Source organism: Symphalangus syndactylus, chromosome 9 (assembly GCF_028878055.3).
Source record: "Symphalangus syndactylus isolate Jambi chromosome 9, NHGRI_mSymSyn1-v2.1_pri, whole genome shotgun sequence".
In the NCBI taxonomy this organism is placed as follows: domain Eukaryota; kingdom Metazoa; phylum Chordata; class Mammalia; order Primates; family Hylobatidae; genus Symphalangus; species Symphalangus syndactylus.
The window spans coordinates 109,817,518-109,837,354 of NC_072431.2; the positions used below are offsets into that span (position 1 = coordinate 109,817,518).

Here is a 19,837-nt window from a genome sequence, read left to right on the forward strand (position 1 = left end):
GCAAGGTCTTTATGACCTTGTGCTGACCTCCTATCTTATCCCGTGACTAATGCCTTAATCATCTGGGAATGCAGCCCAGTAGATCTCAGCTTCATTTTACCCAGCCCCTATTCAAGATGGAGTTGCTCTGATTCACACACCTCTGATAATTCTGCCCATTGCTTTTTTGAAACATATTTTAATACTTTCTCTAATAAATATGCCTTTCTTTACCTACAACTGTCTTGGTAAATTTTTTGTTTTGTTTTGTTTTTCGAGACAGAGTCTCACTCTGTCACCCAGGCTGGAGTGCAGTGGCATGATCTTGGCTCACTGCAACCTCTGCCTCCTGGGTTCAAGTGATTCTCTTGCCTCAGCCTCCCGAGTAGCTGGAATTACAGGCATGTGCCACCATGCCCAACTAATTTTCGTATGTTTAGTAGAGACGGGGTTTCACCATGTTGGCCAGGCTGGTCTCAAACTGCTGACCTCAAGTGATGTGCCTGCCTAGGCCTCCCTAAGTGCTGGGATTACAGGCATGAGCCACCATGCCCAGCCAATTTTTTTTTTTTAAAGGAGCTCAATGTTTACAAGTCAGCTTAATTAAAAGCTAATATTCAAGGGGTGTGTGTGTGTGTGTGTGTGTGTGTGTGTGTGTACTTAAAAGGCCTTTGTGGTTTTCTTTTCTCTCCTAGGACCTTGTTTTGTTTTTTTCTTTCTTTTTTTTTTTTTTGAGAAAAAGGTTTTTTTTTTTCTTCTTAGTCAACTGAATTCTGTTTTCTTCATTTACTTCTGCTGTCTCTCCTTTCTCTTGCCACCCTCTGCTTCATGAGGAACCTAAAATAGTTTCCAACAGCCTGAGATTCCTTAAAGAAAACAGAGAAGGTGCCAGACTCCCTTTTGGGAAGAAATCTCTGTTTTTCCTTATGGAACCCCAAGAGTGTAAACAGAGAAGTTCATCTCAGATCTTAAACTGCTTGCTTTTGTATTGTGTTAACCTGATTTTTTTTGACTAAAATAGTTATTACAACAGAGGTTACTCTTGGGTGTTTAAATCAAGGAAGGGTTTGGTTTAGACACTTAGAGAAATGTCTTTGTTAAAAAAAAAGTGCACTGTAAAAGCATCACATGGTCTAGCCTCATAATAATTGTCAGGCCTCTGAGCCCAAGCTAAGCCATCATATCCCCTGTGACTTGCACGTATACATCCAGATGGCCTGAAGCACTTGAAGATCCACAAAAGAAGCGAAAATAGCCTTAACTGATGGCATTCCACCATTGTGATTTGTTTCTGCCCTACCCTAACTGATCAATGTACTTTGTAATCTCCCCCACGCTTAAGAAGATTCTTTGTAATCTCCCCCACCCTTAAGAAGGTTCTTTGTAATTCTCCCTATCCTTGAGAATGTACTTTGTGAGATCCACTCCCTGCCCGCAAAACATTGCTCCTAACTCCACTGCCTATCCCAAAGCCTGTAAGAACTAATGATAATCCCACCACCCTTCGCTGACTCTCTTTTTGGACTCAGCCCGCCTGCACCCAGGTGAAATAAACAGCCTTGCTGCTCACACGAAGCCTGTTTGGTGGTCTCTTCACGTGGACGTGACAGACATTTGGTGCCGAAGACCGGGATCAGAGGGACTTCTTCGGGAGACCAGTCCCCTGTCCTCACCCTCACTCCATGAAGAGATCCACCTACAACCCGGGTCCTCAGACCAACCAGCCCAAGGAACATCTCACCAATTTCAAATCGAGTAAGTGGTCTTTTCACTCTCTTATCCAGCCTCTGTCGCTACCCTTCAATCTCCCTGTCTTTCTAATTCCAGTTCTTTTTCCTCTCTAGTAGAGACAAAGGAGGCACATTTCATCCATGGACCCAAAACTCCGGTGCCAGTCATGGACTCAGGAAGACAGCCTTCCCTTGGTGTTTAATCACTGTGGGGACGCCTGCCTGATTATTCACCCACACTCCATTGGTGTCTGATCACTGCAGGGACACCTGCCTTGGTCATTCACCCACATTCCCTTGGTGGCAAGTTAATTGTGGGAATGCCTGCTTTGGCTGCTCACCCACATGCAGCCCAGGGCTGCTCCCCACCCTCCTTCTCCATGTCTCTACCTTTCTCTTTAAACTCACCTCCTTCACTATGGGCAACCTTCCACCCTCCATTCCCCCTTCTTCTCCCTTAGCCTGTGTTCTCAAGAACTTAAAACCTCTTCAACTCACACCTGACCTAAAACTTAATGCCTTATTTTCTTCTGCAATACTGCTTGGCCGCAATACAAACTCAACAGTAGTTCCAAGTGGCCAGAGAATGGCACTTTTGATATGTCTATCCTACAAGATCTAGATAATTTTTGTTGAAAAATAGGCAAATGGTCTGAGGTGCCTGACGTCCAGGCAATCTTCTACACATTGGTCCCTCCCTAGTCTCTGCTCCCAATGTGACTCATCCCAAATCCTTCTTCTTTCTCTCCTGTCTGTTCCTTCAGTCTCCACCCCAAGCTCTGAGTTCTTTGAATCCTTCTTTTCTACAGATCCATCTGACCTCTCCCCTCCTCCCCACGCTGCTCCTCGCCAGGCTGAGCCAGGTCCCAGTTCTTCCTCAGCCGCTGCTCCCCCACCCTATAATCCTTTTATCACTTCCTCTCCTCACACCCAGTCTGGTTTACAGTTTCCTTCTGTGACTAGCTCTCCCCCACCTGCCCAACAATTTCCTCTTAGAGAAGTGGCTGGAGCTGAAGGCATAGTCTGGGTACATGTGCCTTTTTCTCTATCAGACTTTTCCCAAATCAGCCAGTGTTTAGGCTCTTTCTCATCAGACCCTACTAAATATATACAGGAATTCTGATATCTAACTGTCCTACAATTTAACCTGGAGTGACTTAAATGTCATCCTAACTTCTACCTTCTCCCCAGATGAATGGGAAAGAGTTTTTTCTCTAGCCCAATCTCACACTGATAACCGCCGACTTCATGAGCCAGACCTCCATGAAGGCATTAGAGCAGTTTCCTGAGAAGATCCCCATTGGAACTATCAGGCAGATTCCCCAGGTATAGCTAGGTGAGATTACATGATTTCCTGCTTAGTTGAAGGGCTTTAAAAGGGAGCTTACAAAGCTTTTAATTATGACAAACTTAAAAAACTACCCAAGGTAAAGATGAAAACCCAGCCCATTTCATGGCCCACTTAGCAGCAACCTTTAGATGCTTTACCGCCCTAGACCCAGAGGGGCTGGAAGGCTGTCTTATTCTCAATATGCATTTTATTACCCAGTCCACTCCCGACATTAGAAAAACCTCCAAAAATTATATTCCAGCCCTCAAACCCCACAACAGGACCTAATTAACCTCACTTTCAAGGTGTACAATAATAAAGAGTTGCAGTTACTTGCCTCTGCTGTGAGAGAAACCCCAGCCATATCTCCAGCACACAAGAACTTCAAAATGCCTAAGCCACAGCAGTCAGCCATTCCTTCAGGACTTCCTCCCCCAGGATCTCGCTTCAAGTGCCGGAAATCTGGCCACTAGGCCAAGGAATGCCCACAGCCCGGGATTCCTCCCAAGCCATGTCCCATCTCTGCGGGACCCCACTGGAAATTGGACTGTCTGACTGGCCCAAGGCTCTGACTGACTCCTTCCCAGATCTTCTCGGCTTAGCGGCTGAAGACTGACGTTGCCCGATCACCTCGGAAGCCTCCTGGACCTTCACAGATGCTTTGGGTAACTCTTACAGTGGAAGGTAAGTCCGTCCCTTTCTTAATCAATACGGAGGCTACCCACTTCACATTACCTTCTTTTCAGGGGCCTGTTTCCCTTGATTCCATAACCATTGTGGGTATTGATGGCCAGGCTGCTAAACCTCTTAAAACTCCCCAACTCTGGTGCCAACTTGGACAACATTCTTTAATGCACTCCTTTTTAGTTATCCCCACCTTCCCAGCTCCCTTATTATGTCGAGACATTTTAACTAAATTATCTGCTTCCCTGACTATTCCTGGGCTACAGCCACACCTCTTTGCTGCCTTTTCCCACAGTTCAAAGCCTCCTTCACATCCTCTCTTTGTATCTCCCCACCTTAATCCACAAGTATAGGACACCTCTACTCCCTCGTTGGCGATGAATGATGTACCCCTTCCCAACCCATTAAAACCCAATCACCCTTACCCCACTCAACACCAGTATCCCATCCCATAGCAGGCTTTCAAAGCATTAAAGCCTGTTATCACTCGCCTGTTACAGTATGGCCTTTTAAAGCCTGTAAGCTCTCCTTAAAATTCCCCCATTTTACCTGTCCAAAAACCGAACAAGTCTTACAGGTTAGTTCAGGATCTGTGCCTTATCAAGCAAATTGTCTTGCCTACCCACCCCGTGGTGCCAAACCCATAGACTCTCCTATTCTCAATACCTCCCTCCACAACCCATTCTGTTCTAGATAAACCTAGCTGACCCCATAAATCCTAAATCCTTTCCCCACTCCCCTTTCCACTTCTTAAAAAACAGCCCTAAAACTGCTCCCACACTAGCTCTCCCTAACTCATCCCAGCCTTTTTCATTACACACAGCCAAAGTGCAGGGCTGTGCGGTCAAAATTCTTACACAAGGACTGGGACCATGCCCTGTGGCCTTTTTATCCAAACAACTTGACCTTAACTGTTTTAGCCTAGCCCTCATGTCTGTGTGCGGCAGCTGCCGCTGCCTTAATACTTTTAGAGGCCCTCAAAATCACCAACTATTCTCAACTCACTCTCTACAGTTCTCATAACTTCCAAAATCTATTTTCTTCCTCATACCTGATGCATATACTTTCTGCCCCCTTCCACTACCTCTCAGCAAGTCAAACTCATTGCCTTAACTCAAGCCCTCCCCCTTGCAAAGGGACTACGTGTCAATATTTATACTGACTCTAAATATGCCTTCCATATCCTGCACCACCATGCTGTTACATGGGCTGAAAGAGGTTTCCTCACTATGCAAGGGTCCTCCATCATTAATGCCTCTTTAATAAAAACTCTTCTCAAGGCCACTTTACTTCCAAAGGAAGCTGGAGTCATTCACTGCAAGGACCATCAAAAGGCGTCAGATCCCATCACTCAGGGCAACACTTATGCTGATAAGGTAGCTTAAAAAGCAGCTAGCGTCCCAACTTCTGTCCCTCATGGCCAGTTTTTCTCCTTCTCATTGGTCACTCCCACCTACTCCCCCACTGAAACTTCCACCTATCAATCTCTTCCCACACAAGGCAAATGGTTCTTAGACCAAGGAAAATATCTCCTTCCAGCCTCACAGGCCCATTGTATTCTGTCATCATTTCATAGCCTCTTCCATGTAGGTTACAAACTGCTAGCCCACCTCTTAGAACCTCTCATTTCCTTTCCATTGTGAAAATCTATCCTCAAGGAAATCACTTCTCAGTGTTCTATCTGCTATTCTACTCCTCCTCAGGGATTGTTCAGGCCCCCTCCCTTCTCTACACATCAAGCTCGGGGATTTGCCCCTGCCAAGGACTGGCAAATTTACTCACATGCCCCAAGTCAGAAAACTAAAATACTTCTTGGTCTAGGTAGACACTTTCACTGGATTGGTAGAGGCCTTTCCCACAGGGTCTGAGAAGGCCACCATGGTCATTTCTTCCCTTCTGTCAGACAATTCCTCGGTTTGGCCTTCCCACCTCTATATAGGCTGATAATGGACCAGCCTTTAGTAGTCAAATCACCCAAGCAGTTTCTCAGGCTCTTCGTATTCAGTGAAACCTTCATACCCCTTACCATCCTCAATCTTCAGGAAAGGTACAACAGACTAATGGTCTTTTAAAAACACACCTCACCAAGCTCAGCCTCCAACTTAAAAAGGAGGACTCTCTGAAGGATAGAGCCCCAAAACTCACCAACCAAGCAAGTAATTACACTGAACCCCCTTGAGCACTCTCTAATTGGATGTCCAGGGTCCTCCCAATTCTTAGTCATTTAATACCTGTTTTTCTCCTTCTCTTAATTCGGACCTTGTGTCTTCCATTTAGTTTCTCAATTCATACAAAACCATATCCAGGCCATCACCAGTCATTCCATGTGACAAATGCTATTTTTAACAACCCCACAATATCACCCCTTACCACAAAATCTTCCTTTAGCTTAATCTCTCCTACTCTAGGTTCCCATGCCACCCCTAATCCTGCTCAAACCAGCCCTGAGAAACATCACCCATTATCTCTCCATACCAGTCCCCCCAAATTTTTGCTGCCTCAACACTTCAACACTATTTTATATTATTTTTCTTTTTTTTTTTTTTTTTTTTTTTGAGACGGAGTCTTTCTCTGTCCCCCAGGCTGGAGTGCGGTGGCGCGATCTCGGCTCACCGCAACCTCCACCTCCTGGGTTCACGCCATTCTCCTGCCTCAGCCTCCCGAGTAGCTGGGACCACAGGCGCCCGCCAGCACGCCCGGCTAATTTTTTTGTATTTTTTAGTAGAGACGGGGTTTCACCGTGTTAGCCAGGATGGTCTCGATCTCCTGACCTCGTGATCCACCCGCCTCGGCCTCCCAAAGTGCTGGGATTACAGGCTTGAGCCACCGCGCCCGGCCTTATTTTTCTTATTAATATAAGAAGACAGGAATGTCAGGCCTCTGAGCCCAAGCTAAGCCATCATATCCCCTGTGACCTGCATGTATACATCCAGATGGCCTGAAGCAATTAAAGATTCACAAAAGATGTTAAAATAGCCTTAACTGATGACATTCCACCATTGTGATTTGTTTCTGCCCTACCCTAACTGATCAATGTACTTTGTAATCTCCCCCACCCTTAAGAAGGTTCTTTGTAATTCTCCCCACCCTTGAGAATATACTTTATGAGATCCACCCCCTGCCCAAAAAACATTGCTCCTGACTCCACCGCCTATCCCAAACCTGTAAGAACTAATGATAATCCCACCACCCTTTGCTGACTCCTTTTTCAGACTCAGCCTGCCTGCACCCAGGTGAAATAAACAGCCTTGTTGCTCACACAAAGCCTATTTGGTGGTCTCTTCACACGGACAGACTCGTGTGACAAAGACCATCTGTGATCCAGTTGTTCCGGTACACTAGGGCAAGAACCCCTGAGGATACAGAAAGCCCTTTGTCCTTGTGATAAGGCTGAGGGTCTAATTGAGCTGATTAACACAAGTCAGCCTGCGGACAGCTAAGCTGAAAGAGCACACTGTAACACATGCCCACTGGGGCTTTGGGACCTGTAAACACTCAACCCTAGACATTGCCATAGGGTTGGAGCCCATGCTCCCCACAGCCTGCCTGTCGGCATGCTCCCCCTGGGGGTTTGAGCATGGGGGCACTGAAGAAGCCAGCCACACCCCCATTGCACACCCTGCAAGGGGGATAAGGGAAAAGTCCTCCCATTTCACTACCACTTGGCTAGCCCTGTGATTATTAAATTCTTAATTTGCTGCCAAAAGAAAGAAAAAGAAAATAAAGGAATTTGGAAGTCTAAAATAGGAAAAAAGAGGTCTTATGAATCTATGAGATCTACTTCTACCTGCGTGTCTAATACATGTACATATTTATGTGTCATGTATATGATGTTTCATTACTAAAAATATATAAAAGAGCTTTAATTGGCTTAAAGAAAAAAGCACTTAAATCAATACTTTATTAGAAAAAATTGAGACTTTAAACCAAGTGCTTTTTCAAGTTCAAGTGACTTAAGTAAATCTTTTTTTTTTTTTTGAGACGGGGTCTCACTCTGTCACCCAGGCTGGAGTGAAGTGGCACCATCTCGGCTTACTGCAAGCTCCACCTCCCGGGTTTACTTACGCCATTCTTCTGCCTCAGCCTCCTGAGTAGCTGGGACTACAGAGGTCCACCACCACACCAGGCTAATTTTTTTTTTGTATTTTTAGTAGAGATGGGGTTTCACCGTGTTAGCCAGGATGGTCTCGATCTCCTGACCTTGTAATCCGCCTGCGTCGGCCTCCCAAAGTGTTGGGATTACAGGCGTGAGCCACCACACCCAGCCTCGACTTAAGTAAATCTTTAATAAATAAGCTGGTTTTAAAAATACTGGTGAAGTAGAATTAGAAATGGCTTCAGAATTGTCAACATACATTATTGTTTAGATTTATTGGTCAAGTGGTTTTATATTTATCTCTGCTAGATGTCAACATTTGGCATGAAGGTTGTAAAGCTATGAGTGTAGCCCAAAAGAGAATTGTTTATATAAAATTTGATATATAAGGCCTTTAATATTGTTTAGTTAATGAAAACAGCTAAATCCCATTTATCTAATCTTAAGTTTCTTACCTAGGAAAATCTGAAATTCACAGATTATAAAAATGGTTAACCATATTAAAAAAAGGTCAACATCACTGATCATTAAAGAAATGCAAATCAAAACCACAGTGAGGCCAGGAGCAGTGTCTCATGCCTGTAATCCCAGTACCTTGGGGGCCGATGTGGGTGGATCACTGGAGGTCAGGAATTCGGGACCAGCCTGGCCAACATGGTGAAACCTCATCTCTACCAAAAATACAAAAATTAGCTGGGCATGGTAGTGCATGCCTGAAATCCCAATTACTCAGGAGGCTGAGGCAGAAGAATTGCTTGAACCCAGTAGGTGGAGGTTGCTGTGAGTCGAGATCGTGTACTGCACTCCAGCCTGGGCAACAAAGCAAGACTCTGCCTCAAAACAAACAAAACCCCCAGAAAACCCACAGTGTGATACCATCTCATGCCAGTCAGAATGGCGATTACTAAAAAGTCCAGAAACAACAGATGCTGTCGAGGTTGCAGAGGAAAAGGAACGCTTTTACACTGTTGGTGGGAGTGTAAATTGTGGAAGACAGTGTGGAAATTCCTCAAAGATCTAGAGGCAGAAATACCATTTGACCCAGCAATCCCATTACTGGGTATATACCCAAAGGAATATAAATCATTCTGTTATAAAGATACGTGGATGTGTATGTTCATTGCAGCACTACTCTCAATACCAAAGACATGGAATCAACCCAAATGCCCATAAATAATAGACTGGATAAAGAAAACATGGTACATACACACCATGGAATACTATGCAGCCATAAGAAGGAATGAGATCATGTCCTTTGCAGGGACATAGATGGAGCTGGAAGCTGTTATCCTCAGCAAACTAATGCAGGAACAGAAAACCAAGCACTGCATGTTCTCACTTATAAGTGGGAGCTGAACGATGAAAACACATGGACACATGAGAGGAACAACACACACTGGGGCTTCTCAGTGGGAGGGAGAGCATCAGGAAGAATAGCTAATGGATGCCGGACTTAATACCAAGGCGATGGGTTGATCTGTGAAGCAAACCACCATGGCACACATTTACCTATATAATAAACCTGCACATCCTGCACTTGTACTTCAGAACTTAAAAGTCGAAGGAAAACAAAAACAAATAGTTAACAAGAAAATAAGTTTATTTTTGTTGCTTTTTGTTTGTTTCTTTGTTTGTGATAAAGTCTCGCTCTGTCACCCAGGCTGGAGTGCAGTGGCATGATCACAGCTCACTGCAACCTGCAACCTCTGCCTCCCAGGTTCAAGTGATTCTTGTGCCTCAGCCTCCCAAGTAGCTGGGATTACAGGCATGCACCACTATGGCCTAGCTCATTTTTGTGTTTTTAGTAGAGGTGGTGTTTTGCCATGTTGGCCAGGCTGGTCTCGAACTCCTGGCCTCAAGCGATTCTCTCGCCTCAGCCTCCCAAAGTGCTGGGATTACAAGCATGAGCCACTGGGCTGGCCATCAGGGAAATAACTTCAAATGATAGCTATCACAGTTTTCGTAAGTAATCTGGGTAAACTATTTTTAAAAATTAATTAGGTAAATGTAATGGAATAAATGCTTATAAATAATCTTATATAATTTAAAATCTAAAGTTATATTAAGTTAAATAATAGATGTTCATTAAATGTCTGGGTCATTTCCTTTTTAAAAAATTATAGGAAAACATTTTTCTAAAAAAAGAAATGTGTTCTTATTTAAAGGAAAATAATTTTTGACTAATTCCAAGGTAATTTAAAAGTTATTTATGAAACAAAATAAAGGTAGTAAATACGAGCAATGTAAAGAAAGTTACAAATATAAAGAGTTGTTTTTGGCAAGAAAGGTTAAAAGGAAAATAATTTTATGTAAGAAAGAATCTCGTGAGGTAAAATTTTGTCCCAAAATAAAATGACTGGTTATTTAAGAAAAAGGGATGTCTAGGATAAAACAGGAAGTCCAAGCATGTTGTAAATGATTTGTATCAAGTTGTCTGTAATTAAAGGGAAACTATTTATAATACTTCTTCTAGAGAAGAATTCTAAAGAATTGGTTAGAACAGCAAACTTTTCTTAAAGTATTGATTTACTCTTAATAAAATTACAAGAGATTTTAATTTTTTTTTAGCCCAAAATTCAACTTTTATTGCATTTTGCTGTTTTCAGCTTTCTCTGCCCTTTTAAAATGACTGAAATAATAACTCTCCTTCAACTCATTTTCAGCTCCTATAAGTTTTTTCCCCCTCAGGTTCTAATTATTTGTTGTGGCCTGATGCCAAAAATGTTTTATCTTAAAGGTCTAAAGGAAATGTTTTCTTCTAACATAGTATCCTGTGCTCTTGGCTTTAAATTGTTCTATGAATCTGAAAATTTTTACTTGCAACCCAGGAAACATTCTTCCTATGTCTAATTCAAGTACTATTTTCATTAGTTTTGACTTGCAGATTATCTAAATGGATTTCCCATAGGGAACAGAAATTGCACTGCAGAAGGTCTTTGCTTTTGCCTTTTGGTAACTGGCCTAACAAACAGATGTTATGTTTTATTGAAATAATTCCTATATCATTATTATAAAGTTTTGGTTTGCTTAGAAAAAACTGAAATTAAAAAACATTCTAAATTAAGGTTATTGCATCTGTGTAACTTTCTGTATGTGCTTTCCAAGTTTTTGTGCCATTCAGTTACAGGGTTTGACTCTTGAGTCTAAAAAGGACACTAAGTCCTTCTCAATCTTAAATACTGACAGCAGTTAAAGCCTCATCTTCAGACCTGGTGGAAGATGCCAATCAAAATAAACTGCTTTCATGAGACACAGGGCCAGAAGTTAAAAGTATTCGACCTCCTAAGGCTCAGGGACTATTGTGGAAGAGGTGGGTGCATGAGATTGTAAGGGCTGATGTTGAGAGATTAAATTAGTTCAGTTCTCTATAAACCTAACCATTAATGTCAAAGGCACACTGATGCAAAACCAGCATATGGCTGGTCTTTGAGCATTTTCTTAGAGCATTAGCACACTCCTTAATAAAAGGTTATACAGGTTATAGAAACGTTTATGGAAATTACATCTTATGGTCAAGATGACTAAAATTTAGTAGATTTTGTTTATAATTTTTTTTTTTTGAGATAGAGCCTTGCTCTGCTGCCCAGGTTGGAGTGCAGTGGCATGATCTCAACTCACTGCAACCTCTGCCTCCTGGGTTCAAGCAATTCTTCTGCCTCAGCCTCCCAAGTAGCTGGGACTACAGGCACACGCCACCACGCCAGGGTAATTTTTGTATTTTTAGTGGAGACAGGATTTCACTATGTTGGCCAGGCTGGTCTCGAACTCCTGACCTCAAGTGATCCACCTGCCTTGGCATCCCAAAGTGTTGGAATTACAGGCATGAGCCACCATGCCAGGCCTGTTTATAAAATTTTGAGAGATTTAGTTGTTCTTATGCTGTCTTTATTAGGGCTTATTGTTTAGGAAAGTAAGTCTCTTTTCTCAAAGAATAACATTTTTTTCCTTTTTGAAATCTTTGAGTTATCATTTTGGCTAAAAAAATGAATTATTTTATAATATTTTACAATGATCCTATTTTGTGATATCAAGTGTTATATTTGACAAACTTTCCAAAATCAAATTCTAACTTTGCTTCTCATTAATTTTTTTGATATTAGGTCCCCTGAAGTGCAAAAAAGACACATTTGGCTTATTTGATATAATAAAATCATATAGGAAGTTTTGTCAAATATGAAATGGTGTTTACCATTCTTCAGATTCCTGTGATTGGGATTAGTCTTTTTTTTTTTTTTTTTTTTTTTGAGATGGAGTCTCATCCTGTTGCCCAGGCTGGAGTGCAGTGGCATGATCTTGGCTCACTGCAACCTCTGTCTCCTGGATTCAAGTGATTCTTCTGCCCCAGCCTCCCGAGTAGCTGGGATTACAGGCACGTGCCACCACGCCTGTCTAATTTTTGTGTTTTTAGTAGAGATGGGGTTTCACTATGTTGGTCAGGCTGGTCTTGAACTCCTGACCTCGTGATCCACCCACCTCAGCCTCCCAAAGTGCTGGGATTACAGGCCTGAGCCACCACACCCAGCCTCAGATGAGTCTTAGTATATGTTGTCAGTAGTAATTATGCTTATCATGTAAATTGTTGTATGCCACAGAAGTAACTAAATTTCCTTGTCAATCATGTCTAACTATGACTGTTCTAAGAGTTTTGTCAACCACAGTTGTTTTACTTTTATCCTTTTTTTTTTTTCTGAGAAAGAATCATACTCTGTCACCCAGGCTGGAGTGCAGTGGTGCAATCTTGGCTCAATGCAACCTCCGCCTCCCGAATTCAAGTGATTCTCCCACCTCAGCCTCCCAAGTAGCTGGGATTACAGGTGCATGCCACCATGCCCAGCTAATTTTTGTATTTTTAGTAAAGACAGGGTTTTGCCATGTTGGCCAGGGTAATCTCAAACTCCTGACCTCAAGTGATCCACCCACCTCAGCTTTCCAAAGTGCTGGGATTATAGACATGAGCCACTGCACCCAGCCTACTTTTATCCTTTTCAAAAGGTGATTTTATAAATAGCTATATGACTCTGACAGGTGCTTTTGAATGCAGGTTTCTAATAACTTGGGAGATTGTGACACTAGAATAGAGGAGAAACATCTAAGACTCCCGTAGACAGTTAATGTGTTCATAAGCATTGAGCAGAACTGGAGTTAATTACACGGACTAAATGAATGGAAAACTGAAATAATCTTTTTATGACTTTGTTTGAAACATTGGTAATTCTTTTGTTTCTGAGTCCAGAAAACCCTTTTTCTTTGAGTGATTTACAGCTTTTAACAATTGGGTAAACTAAATTCCCGTGAGCAAAATCTGAAGCATATTCCTCTACCTGATTTCTCCAGAATTTGAAAACTATTTGTAAGTATACTTAATTTATGGCAGTCTAGTTATTTGCATAAGTTCAGTAAGCATCTGTTTTCTTTTGTAACAGGATACAATTGAAGACACTGGTTATTTTACCAAGGCTTTGATTGGAATGGCATACTTTCAGATATAAATCAACTGCTTTAAGGAATCAAAGTTGACTTACAGAGTCATAAAATCCCCTTGGGAAAGCTGGCCTCATGCCTTGTCCACACAGTTCCTGTAGAGTTTCCTGGCCTGTGGTAAGTAAAGCATGTCAGTTTCTGGGCCAGGTGTGGTTCCTCATGCCTGTAATCCCAGCACTTTGGGAGGCCAAGGTGGGTGGATCACTTAAGGTCAGAAGTTTGAGACCAGTTGGCCAACAGGCCAACAGAGCAAAACCCCATCTCTACTAAACATAAAAAAATGAGCTGGGCATGGTGGCATGTGCATTTAATTCCAGCTATTTGGGAGGCTGAGGCATGAGAATCACTTGAACCTGCGTGGCAGAGGTTGCAGTGAGCCAATATTGCACCATTGCACTCCAGCCTGGGTGGCAGAGTGAGACCTTGTCTCAAAAAAAAAAAAAAGTGTCACTTTCTGATAGGCCAAGGAGACTCAAATTAACTTCAGAATTCACCCAGTGAATACAGGTATCTGCAGGCACAGGCTAGACTCGAGGCATTGAAGTCTAATCTGAAATTTCTTATGGAATAAAGTTCCAGCAAAGCCAGTTTTTTTTTTTTTAAAGAGCCTATATGGCAAATAATTTTTTCTTTTTTGAGGCAGAATCTTGCTCTGTTGCCCAGGCTGGAGTACAGTGGCATGATCTGGGCTCACTGCAACCTCTGCCTCTGAGATTCAAGTGATTCTCATGCCTCAGCCTCCTGAATAGTTGGACTACAGGCATGTGCCACCATGCCTGGCTAGTTTTTGTATTTTTAGTGGAGATGGGGTTTCTCCCTGTTGCCCAGGCTGGTCTTGAACTTCTGGCCTCAAGTGAGCCACCTGTTTCAGCCTCCCAAAGTGCTGGGATTACAGGTGTGAGCCACTGTGCCCAGCCAGCACATAATTATTCTTGCTGACTTCATGCAAATACACAGGCCAAATGTAATAAGACTAACACTTATTTTATGCATAAATTTGTCCTGTGATTTGTGTTTAGTGAAAATGGGGACTGGAGAGAGAAAAATTATTTTTCAAAGTGAAATATAGTGCACCTGTTATTAGATTCTAGTCTTGCCTAATATTTTTCAATTTTTATTATTTTCTAGTTTGGACGAATTTAAAAATTTTGGGGGGGTACAGGTATTCAAAATAATATTTTCAATTTTTTTCTTCTTTCCTTCCTTTTTTTCCATTTTTTGTGATTTGAAATCACTAAAAATTATGCTGTGCTTTCTTAAAACCCTGTGAACTGAAGCTACACAACTTAAACTTCAGAAGAAAATAACAGCAACCTATATGCCAGCCTACTGATGTATGAACTTCAGAGAAAAATGGCTCTATCTTTTCATTTGTTTGTTGTTTTCTTTCTTTCTTTCCCTATTTTCTCTTCGTAGAACATGATACTTTACAACCTGCTAAAAATGAGCTTTTCTAATAATGTGAGACCTACCTGTCTAGAATAAATCATCCTAGCTATAAGTGATCAGAAAAACCTGAGACTGGAGACTCATTTTCTTCTAAAATGCTCTTTCTGAAAGATTTTAAAAAGAAACAGAAAAAATGTGAAAGGAAAATAAATCTCGGATTCCCAAATCACTAAGCCAAGGGAAAAGTCAAGCTGGGAACTATGTCAGGCAAAACTGCATGCGATTTTATTCCTAAATAAGACAGCTACAAAGATAAAAAAAAAAAAAATCTCCCTCACAATTTGCCCACAAGGAAATTTCTTGTGGGCCTCAAGATCTTTACCCGAAAACAGTTCTGTTGAATTTCACCCTGGCAATGTAAACTGATAGCTTATTTTCACAGATGTGGGACAGGAAGTCATCCCTCTGCTCACCTGAGACAATTGCATATCCGATTGCCTCCTGTGCCCTATTGTTTATGTAAAAATGCAGATACACTGAGACAGACTAAACTTTTCTTTTCTTTTTTTTTTTTTTTGAGTCAGAGTCTCACCCTGTCACCCAGGCTGGAGTGCAGTGGTGCAATCTCAGCTCACTGCAATCCTTGCCTCCCAGATTCAAGTGATTCTCCTGCCTCAGCCTTCTATATAGCTGGGACTACAGGCACACGCCATCATGCCCGGCTAATTTTTGTATTTTTAGCATAGGAGTTTCTGTATGTTGGCCAAGGCTGGTCTCAAACTCCTGAGAGTGAGAGGTCCTGAAAGACCTCGAGTGATCCACCCACCTCAGCCTCCCAATGTGCTGGGATTACAGGTGTGAGCTACCACGCCTGGCTCAGACTAAATTGTGTATTCAGTGAAAGGCTGATCAAGGACTCAAAAGAATGCAACCTTTTGTCTTTTATCTACCTATAACCTGGAAGCCCACCCCCACCCCCATCCCACCTTTGAGTTGTCCCACCTTTCCTAACTGAACCAATATACATCTTACACGTATTAATTTATGCCTCATGTCCCCCTAAAATGTATAAAACCAAGCTGTACCCCAACCACCTTGGGCACATGTCATCAGGACCTCTTGAGGCTGTGTCATGGGTGTGTCCTTAACCTTGGCAAATTAAACTTTCTAAATTGTTTGAGACCTGTCTCAGATATTTTGGGTTCATAGGTGATTCTTTTCCTGCTGGAACTGATTGTAGGCTGGTAAAATCAGCCATGCCACTTCTTGAAGGCTTTGCTGCTTAGAAATTTCTTCCACCAGATGCCCTAGGTCTTTACTCTTAAGTTTGACCTTCTACAGAGTCCTAGAGCATGGAGACAATGCAGCCAGTTCTTTGTTTATACTAACAAGGTTTGGTCCAGTTCCTAATAAGTTCTTAATTTGTATCTGAGACGTCAGCGTGGACTTTACTGTCTGTATTTCTATGAACATTTTGATCACAACCACTTCATCAATCTCTAAGAAGTTCCAAACTTTCCCTCAGGAAAAGTTTGCCTTGGCTGGTTTTGAACTCCTGGCTTCAAGTAATCCTCCCACCTTGGCCTCTCAAAGTGCTGGGATGACAGGCATGAGCCACCATTCTCAGCTGATGCCTTCTATTACTTGTTCTTGTTGAATAGCTCTGGTTAGAACTTCCATTACAATATGGAATAGCAGGGCATCCTTTTCTTGTTCCTGATATTAGGAGGAAAACTTTCACTATTTCATCATTGATATCCTGCTAGCTGTGGCTTTCTCATAAATACTTTATATCATGTTGGGAAATGGTCTCTTTATTCCTAGTTTTCTTAATTTTTATCATTAAAAGGTTAGATTTTGTTAAATACTTTTTCTGTGTCAACTGAAATGATCATTTGGTTTTTCCTCTTCATTCTATTAATATGATGTGTTACATGGATTGATTTTCTTATGTTTAATCACCCCTGCATTCTTGGAATAAATTCCACTTGGTTATGGTGAATGATCCTTTTAATTTGCTGTTGAGTTCAACCTGCTAATATTTTATTGAGGAGTTTATCATCTATATTTATAAAGGATATTGGTCTGTAATTTTCTTTTCTAATGATGTCTTTATCTGCTTTTGGTATCAGGGTGATGCTAACCTCATAGAATTAGTTAGAAAGTTTTTCTCTGCTTCATTTTTTTGGGAGAGTTTAAGAAGGATTGTTGTTAATTCTTTAAATGTTTAGTAGTTGATATCTGCATCATCATCCTAAGGGTGTCTCCAGCTATATTCATCTCATTTTTCAATTTGCTTTTCTGTCCTATCAATTTTCTCTGTGGAAGGCACATATGTTCCATGAAGAAGGCTGTTGGATGTTGTGTAGAACTCCTCTCCATATTTTTCTCTTAGTTTTTAATATATTTCTATGTCAGGTTTGATCTGCTTGGTCAACAAATGATACTGGTGTAACTGGGAAGTGGCATAATGTAAAAATCCCAGATTGGAGTTTTTCCTCTTCTTTTTCCTCTCCCATCTTTCTGTATCTTTTCTCATAGTCTTTGTCTGAACATTCTTTTTTTTTCTCCTTCTTCCTGCAATTCCCATTTGAAACGAGCCTTTTTAGCTTCCCAGTTTGCAGGTAGTTTTAAGTCCTTTATCATCCTCCACAACTTCTTGGCGATTTAATTTTCAAGCTTCAGTCTGCTTCAGGTGCAGCTCCCAGAATTTGTGCAGTCTTAGTTCACGCTTCTGAGTGGCCAGCTCCTCAGCTGCTGCAAGAGCCTCCTTCTCCATGCTGAACACTGATACCTTCTCAGCCATCCTATGGCAGTGTTTTTCTCCATACTCTTCCCCCCAACTCCCCATTTTGATACACAGTTTTGCTGGGCATAGACTTTTTTCTCTTGTACTCTTAGTATGCCCATCCCCTGCCTTCTAAATGGCTCCTGATGACAAATCAGCTGTTAATCTTATTGAGGATCCCTTGTATGTGACAAGTCATTTTTCTCTTGCTTCTTTCAAGATGCTATTTTTGTCTTTGTCTTTGACAGTTTGATTATGTTGTGTTTAGGTGTGGATCTCTTGCTGTTTATCCTGCTTGGAGCTCATTGAGCTTTTTGGGTGTGTAGATTAATCTAATTTGGGACGTTTTCAAACATTATTTCTTCAAATGTTTATGCCTTCTCTTTCCCTTCTCTTTCTCAGGTTATTGTTATTTATTTTTATGTTCTTATACTTGAGGGTGTTCTATAGGTTTTTAGGTTTTGTTCATTTTTCATCATTCTTTTTTCTTTCTGTTTCTCATATTGGATAATTTCAGTTTCTCAAATTGGATAATCAGTGAACCTTCGAGTTCACTGATTTTTGTTCTGCCTTCTCAACTCTGCTCTTGAGCTCCTATCAAATTTTTCATTTCAGTTATTATACTTTTCAACCCCAGGGTTTCTATTTGGTTATTAAAAAAATAATTTCTACCTCCTTATTGATAAGTTCTATTGAGTGAGCCATTATTTCCACACTTCTCTTAAGTTTTTCAGTCTTTTTTTTTTTTTTGGCAACAGGTTCTCTCTTTGTCATCCAGGCTGGAGCACAGTGGTGTGAACATGGCTCATGGCTCATTGCAGCCTCAACCTCCTGGGCTCAAGCCATCTTCCCATCTTAGACTCCTGTGTAGCTGGGACCACAGGCAGGTACCACCATTCCCTGCTAATTATTTCATTCTATTTGTAGAGATGGGGTCTTGCCATGTCACCCAGGCTGGTCTTGAAATCCTGGCCTCAAGCAATTCACCTGCCTCAGCCTCCCAAAGCACCAGGATTACAGAGTGAGCCACTGCTTGGCCTAGACAAAGTTTTTCTTCGTTTTTTTTTTTTTTTTTTAACATATTTTAAATAGTAGATTTAACTAGGCACAGTGGCTCACACCTGTAATCCTAGCACTTTGGGACCCTGAGGTGGGGGGATTGCTTGAAGCCAGGAGTTTGAGAACAACCTGGGCAACATAGTGAGACCTTGCCTCTATAAATTTTTTTTTTTAAAGCTGACTTATAGTCTTTTTAGTAAATCTAATGTTTAGGCTTCCCCAGAGTCACTTTTTGTTGATTGCTTTTTTCCCCTCATGTGTGTATATATAGGCCATTCTCTTTTTTTCTTTGCATGTTTTATAGTTGTTGAAAACTGGACATTTAAAACAGTATTTTCATGTGAAGAGACCACCAAACAGGCTTTGTTTGAGCAACAATGCTGTTTATTTCACCTGGGTGCAGGTGGGCTGAGTCTGAAAAGAGAGTCAGCCAAGGGAGATAGGGGTGGGGCCGTTTTATAAGATTTGGGTAGGTAAAGGAAAATTACAGTCAAAGGGGGGTTGTTCTCTGGCTGGCAGGAGTGGGGGTCACAAGGTGCTCAGTAGGGGAGCTTTTGAGCCAGGATGAGCCAGGAGAAGGAATTTCACAAGATAATGTCATCAGTTAGGGCAGGAACAGGCCATTTTCATTTCTTTTGTGGTGGAATGTCATCAGTTGAGGCAGGAACCGGCCATCTGGATGTGTACATGCAGGTCACAGGGGATATGATGGCTTAGCTTGGGCTCAGAGGCCTGACATTCCTGTCTTCTTATATTGATAAGAAAAATAAAACGAAATAGTGGTAAAGTGTTGGGATGGCAAAAATTTTGGGGGGTGGTATGGAGAGATAATGGGCAATGTTTCTCAGGGCTGCTTCAAGCGGGATTGGGGTGGCATGGGAACCTAGAGTGGGAGAGATTAAGCTGAAGATTTTGTGGTAAGGGGTGATATTGTGGGATTGTTAGAAGAAACATTTAGAATTATTGGTGATGGCCTGGATACGGTTTTGTATGAATTGAAAAACTAAACAGAATAAGAGAAGGAGAAAAACAGGTATTAAAGGTCTAAGAATTGGGAGGACTTAGGACATCTAATTAGAGAGTGCCTAAGGAGATTCAGCATAGTCCTACCAGCAAAGATTATTTATTTACTTTAAGAGTTAAGAGTGGCAGTTTGGGGATAGCACCAATATCAGCTGTGATGGCTTGGAGAAACAGCGTAAACTGGCAGTGTAAACGAGCAGGGCATATATGAGTAGTTGAGAACGGTGAATAGGAGTATGACTAGACAGAAGATAGTAGGGATGACAAGTTTTTTGGAG

General features: G+C 41.7%; 2 long non-coding RNA genes and 1 pseudogene across 2 annotated transcripts; 2 read left to right on the forward strand and 1 right to left on the reverse strand.

Annotated features, from left to right (window-relative positions):
- Window positions 1–799: 799 nt before the first annotated feature.
- LOC134731460 (uncharacterized) lies at window positions 800–6,526 on the forward strand. The gene is made up of 2 exons (XR_010113740.1): window positions 800–1,734; window positions 1,824–6,526. It is a non-coding gene; the product is annotated as an uncharacterized lncRNA (long non-coding RNA).
- Window positions 6,527–10,799: 4,273 nt separating this feature from the next.
- LOC129490607 (uncharacterized) lies at window positions 10,800–14,800 on the forward strand. Its single transcript, XR_008660301.2, has 3 exons — window positions 10,800–11,129; window positions 13,243–13,417; window positions 14,578–14,800. It is a non-coding gene; the product is annotated as an uncharacterized lncRNA (long non-coding RNA).
- A 2,116-nt stretch (window positions 14,801–16,916) lies between these two features.
- LOC129490759 (pre-mRNA-splicing factor SYF2-like) lies at window positions 16,917–17,495 on the reverse strand (annotated as a pseudogene).
- Between the last annotated feature and the right edge of the window lie 2,342 nt (window positions 17,496–19,837).